The sequence below is a fragment of the Littorina saxatilis genome, linkage group LG8, assembly GCF_037325665.1.
Source record: "Littorina saxatilis isolate snail1 linkage group LG8, US_GU_Lsax_2.0, whole genome shotgun sequence".
NCBI classification, from domain to species: domain Eukaryota; kingdom Metazoa; phylum Mollusca; class Gastropoda; order Littorinimorpha; family Littorinidae; genus Littorina; species Littorina saxatilis.
The window spans coordinates 44,664,686-44,670,990 of record NC_090252.1 but is presented as its reverse complement, the minus strand read 5'-3'; positions in this window follow the sequence as shown (position 1 = coordinate 44,670,990).

Here is a 6,305-nt window from a genome sequence, read left to right as displayed (position 1 = left end):
CCCCCCCCAAGAGAGCATAGCTTAGTTTTAATTATTTTAATGCCACTGTTAGCAAGAGGAGTACTACAGACAGCAATCAAACAGTGGTTTTTTTCTGTAGACATTGTTATTTCTGTTTAGGTGTTTCAGTAGTTTTCTATGCGGATAAATCATGCTGCATGATCACTAGAAACAATCCAGCTCTGTAGCATGCAAGTTTTTTAAAGGTTTTTTTTCCCCATGTTATTCTGAGAGAAAAAAACAACCCACAGAGATAAAGTTGAACTGGCAGTTTGACTGAAGCAGTGGTAATAACACAGAGTGCTCTTCCTACAATCAATTTTTTTATGTGGATGATGATGTCCACACATGTACTTGGTTGTATTATTTTGCTAGACTATTTGTTTCTGTTAGATATATCTGCTCACATGATTGTTGTTCATAATTTGACATTACATTTACTGCTGATCAAAATGTATTGTTGGAATAGGTCTGCTTAATATTCTGACTGCAGTTTTGTAATAAAATCAAATAACACAGATGTTTTAAGTATCAAAGTGCTTTTCACACACACACACACACACACACACACACACACACACACACACACACACACACACACACACTCACACACTATGAGTATGACTGCAAACATGAATTTGTACTTGTATTAATTATAATTACTGTATTACAGAACCTGATCTGAAAAAAAGGACAACAGCAAATTATTCATGCAAGCTTGCTGTATTAACGATTTCTTTATCTATTTAATACAACACTGAATTAGATAACAACTATAACAACGTGTGTGTGTTTGTGTGAATGTCTATGTGTATATGGACGGACACTGATTAAACCTGAGACTCATCGATTACCCAGGTGAGTGTAAAAGAGGGAGAGAGAGAGGGAACTTTAAGGTGGGTGCATGGGGACGGACATGTAGTAACAGATATATATGTTTTAATCTGTAATCTTAACACATGTGCTTAAAATTAGGAACAGATGCCATTCCACTACAAATACTGTCAGTCTGACAAAAACGCCCAGTGACACTGAACCCCTATCCCTTACAGAACACATTCAGTATACATGTACTCACTTCCTTTCGTCTGCGTTTAGTGAAAGCAGATCGTTCTGATGACATTGGTATCCGGTTTCTGACCTCCTGTGAGTGGTCAACAATTGTCGGAACTGGAACTGCGTTAGGCAACAGCTGTTTTGTGTGTGCCAGGTTTTCTTGCCGGCTTAACTGCGTTCGCATTGGAAGAAAGTGTCGCGAAACACAGCACATCGTGTTGGCCGTTTCCAGTTAATCAGTCTTGCTGCAGAAGTTGTAAGCCCATCGGAAAAAGGTGACAACTGATGCCTGAACCTTTTTTCTATACTTCATAGCTATCAGCAGCCGTGCGCATTCCTTCGGCGTGCTGTTGATGCTCGATTTAGGCAAACGCCCACTTGAGCGTAAGCTGTAACTTTCGGTTTCCAAACACTAAGTGACGTCACAGCCGGTTCTCGTCTACTGGCGGCCATTTCGAAGTCTCGTTTAGCAGACGAATTTGGCGGAACGTTTTTAATTAAATCACAATGATTAAGCTACGAATCGGTGAATTTCTTTACATTTTTGGAATCTTTAGGTGCATTTCTCTAACCTTCAGTCATCGGTTAGTGGTTCTAATAACCTTTAAAACAGCGTGGTCTGGTCCTTTAAACAGGAAAAGCGGTCAACTTTTCACTGCTGTTCAACACAGGACTTGGTAAAGAAGACGTTTTCTGCTTTATTCAATTGGATCGCTTTAAAGGCGATGCAACTTTCACGGTGACCACATTATAAAACATCAGAAATTGTGAAAGAAACAATTGAAAGTCAGCAGAGACTTTCTTCCGAGATTTGATAAAATCTCTTAGCAGAGATAGAGAGAGAAATAAGTATCCCTTCACAGACAGCCTATTGGGAGCATCAGACCCTCCTCAAGGGGGACCGAGATTTACAGAGCAAAGTCCCTTTGTGGGGGACGTATCGCAAGGTAATCTAGTCCTGAGGAGGACCATTGTATTTGTACCTAGACCAGACACGTGTTTCGACACTATTGTGTCTCAACAGTGGTCAGGTGGTACTGATGGTGGTACTGTTTGTTTTCGTAAGAAAACTCGTTCAGATTGATCCGAAATGTTCGTCAAAATTGCAAATCGTCGTGTTGCTCCTTTAAGTGAAACTCATTTCGTTTAATACACACAGTACAAAGTTTAGTCCGAAAATACACGCGTACGTCCATGTGTAGACACAAACATTAGTGTTAGTCGCCCAGCACCTGTTGCACTGAGGCAATTAGCATTGAGTGAAGGAGTGAAAACCACACCAGACTAGGCGCCAGGTCCATCACCTACATGTGTTGTTGACTGAAACAACATGTACATCTAGACGTACATTATAATTAGGCCAAAAAAAATAGGTGTGGTTACGGTAACATAGCCCCAAAAAATAGGGTAGGAAGGTAGGCAATCACTTTTTTTTTAAACTTTTTTTTCTAATGTGTACAAATTAAACCTACTTGACAGGGAAATAAGTGTGCGACTCGGGCGCTTTCGCTTTCATTGCGTTTTCTGCACTCGTTTTCTTGGTTTTTGTGGGGTTTTTTTGTGACAAATGCAATAAAAAGTTATAGGGTCGGCCCCTAAAAATAGGGTAGGTCGGGTTACTGTAACCACACCTATTTTTACACCCCCGGTATAGGGATGTGTATAGGATTCGGTCGATGTGTTTGTTTGTGTGTTTGTGTGTTTGTGTTCGCATATAGATCTCAAGAATGAACGGACCGATCGTCACCAAACTTGGTGAACAGGTTCTATATATTCCTGAGACGGTCCTTACAAAAATTGGGACCAGTCAAACACACGGTTAGGGAGTTATTGGTGGATTAAGATTCTACAAGGACTTATAGAGGGACATATTAATGGTCAAAGGGAAATAACCTTCTCGGTTGGTGGCAGTGAGAATGGTAAGGACGGGGGTGTTTTTCCTACCTCGGAGGAATTTCTTGTTTTTTTAGGCCTTAGAAACAGTCTACAATCAGACAGCAGAGCACATCCTGCAGGCTTGGTTTGTCCATACCACAGTGCTCTGAGGGACACCATCTGGCCAGAGGAGACAGCGCTACAAAAGAAGCTATACGGCCCCAGAGAGGACTTGGAGAGGACAGCACGTTGGTTTAAACACAATTTTATTCAAAATACATGACATGAAACAATTGACAAAAATGCAGCTAGGACACGAACTCATGCAAATGCTTATTTGACGTGACCATAACAATGCTAAGTACAGCACGTTTCGCCCTGCAGTCCGGACTGACGATTTAACAGCGAACGACAAGAAGAAGAAGAGAAGCAGTCTACGACCATTACATGCCGTCGTACCGCGGTGATACCATCGGCCAAAGCCCAATGCTTTTCGCAGAAGCCGATGTTACTAAAAATAGAAAATAAAAAGAATGTGTAATTCTGGGATCACTGGATGTATTCGATAATTATTCAATATGATAAATTCGATTTTTATAAAACAATGTATCGAGTGAACATGGGATTTTTCTTATTTAAGCCATGTGACAAAAATTCATATTTAGGCGGATAGCCGAGACTGCAAAAAAGTGCATGTTTGTGTGCGTTTGGTCTTAAAAACTAAAAGGAATTCCCACTAAAAATCGATCGATACATAGATTTTATTTGTATTTTCGACCAAAATATGACATTTTACACAGATCTCGACAGTCATTGTTCACTTTGACCGCTAGGGCGGTCTCGGAGGTACACTGACTGTCTCGATCTGTGTAAAATGTCATATTGTGTTCAAAAATACAAATAACGTATAATAATGATACATTTTCAATACTTCACTCAAATCCTTTGGAATGAATTAGAATGAATAAAATACAAGAATTGCGAGTTCAGAATGTAAAGAAAAAGTTGAACAATTAAAAAAGGAAAGTTTGAAAAATAGTCTTGTCAATTAGATATTCGATACCGTGACCGCCGGGTAACGAATTGCTGGTCCAGCGCTCTACCGACTGAGCCAACCAGGCACACAATTCTGTTTCCAAGTTTCTCCGTTTATATTTGTGTATTGTACGTTCTGTCGATCTCACTGTTCGAGGTAAGTTAAGTTGATAACTGCCCCTATGGTCCCGTTCACTTCGTATCAGTTTGGAAAGCATGTGTGATCGACATTATGTGGTAGACCGTCTCCGAAATGGAATAACCAATCGCCGAAAGACACTGACGTCATTGCATGAAAGGATTTCCCTACCCAGAATTCCAAGCGGTTTTGGAGATTTTAAATAAGACATGATTCAAAATTCTGTCTTTATTGTTCTACAATACAACATGTTTTACCCCAAACAAGTCGCAAAAAATCGTCAATTCTGACCCATAAATCATACAAATATAACTTTTTATGACAAAACTTCTTTTTTTTTTAATCTTTGTTTTATCCAGGACCTTTAAAACAATGAAAAGCTTGCCACATTGATTTTCTTGCCATTTCTTCCCTTAAAATTACAGCGAATACATTACTATGTGAGTGTTTGCTCTTATCTCAGATCAACGGCTGGATAGATGTACCAATATGTGATTTAGATTTGTAGCGATTACATTTTTGGCCGAGTATAAATGAAAATTTTAAGCAAAGATTTATTTGTGAAAAGTATAACGCAGTTGTGAATAATACAGTAGATAAATTTTACAAGGATTGGCGCCTGTATATGCATGTTTTGATGTAACCCTTAGGATTTTTCTTTCTTAAATCCTTTTGATACTGCGACCACCAAGCCCTGAACATCCCCCCCTCCCCCACCCATCCTCCCACCCCATGTATGTTGTAATTGTTCAAGTGTTCTTCTGCTGTATGTTTCTGTCCCTTTGTTTAGGTCATGTCCTGTAATGTACAGTATATTATACATGTAAAAAAAAATGTTTTTAAAAAAACTCCACAAAAAGAGAATAAAAAAAAAGATAAAAAAAAAGAAAATATGGTGATAGCCTGAGCAGATCTATGGTCTTTTGCAAGATAACCATTTGCAATATAGCGATATGCATATTGGTTATTCTCCAGAGCTGTAGTGTACCAGTGGAAACATGATTGTCACAAATTAATTCACAGTCATTGTCCTTCTACCGCCTTTGTGAGAACTGCTTAGGATTTTAGATGTGTTTTAGTGCAACTCTAAATTCTTAGTAAATGTGATAAGGTTTAGTGTTATTAGTTTTAAGTGCAATCTTTAATTCTCAATAAATGAGACGTATTTTTAGGTCTGTGATCGCCTGACACTGCATGGCAATTGTCCTTGTTTTTATAAGGACAGTAAACTTTTGAGTCTTGGGTCTTGAGTCTCGAGTTTTATATCCTTGTAAAATGAATGAATCAAAAAACAAGACAGGTAAGTTGTTGGAACGTTTGTTATTGACAAAACAATACATTCACAAATATATTAACCCAACGGTCTTTACAGTGCACAGACAGACAATGAGTAACGAGAACTTAGCTTGATCCAATGTTTCGGCCGCTTGTTGTAAAGTAAATCAATAACGACCACCTTGTAATTGCCACAAATGAGTAGACATTAATTACTGCAATAACACCTGTTATCTACAATCATCATGAAATCGTTCATGGGGCGGGAAGCTCGGGATTGCTGTTGAAAGATGCCACTTCTTTTTTTTTTTTCTTTTTTTTTTCACCAGGCGTGAAAGGCAGTAAGTGTGGTTTTCTACAATGGACAAAATCTTGCATCTTTAATGTTGGTTATTGTCTTACATATGTCTGTGTTTGGGTTGACTTAAGTGTTGTAAGATGCCACTTCTGTTGTGCTCAGTGTAACCAATGTCTCGATTTTACAATGCTAATCCAGGTCAGGAAGAATATTAAACAAGGATTTGCGTTAAGGTTCTTATTTTTATTTTCTAACTTCGGAGAGAGAACACAATCTCCTTCTACTTCATGTCGTTTTCATTTTCGTGCCTGTCGTTTAGTTGTGTGTGTGTGTGTGTGTGTGTGTGTGTGTGTGTGTGTGTGTCTGTCTGTCTGTGTGTCTGTGTGTCTGTCTGTCTGTCTGTCTGTCTGTCCGTGTCTGTGTGTATGTGCGTGTGTGTGTGTGTGTGTTTGTGTGTGTGTGTGTGTGTGCGTGCGTGTTTGTGTGTGTGTGTGTATGTTTGTGTGTGTGTGTGTATGTTTGTTTGTTACTGTTTGTGGATGTGTGTGAATGTGTGTGTGATTGCGTCTGTGTGTGGGGTGTGGGGTGTGTGTGTGTGTGTGTTACTGTTTGTGGATGTGTGTGTGT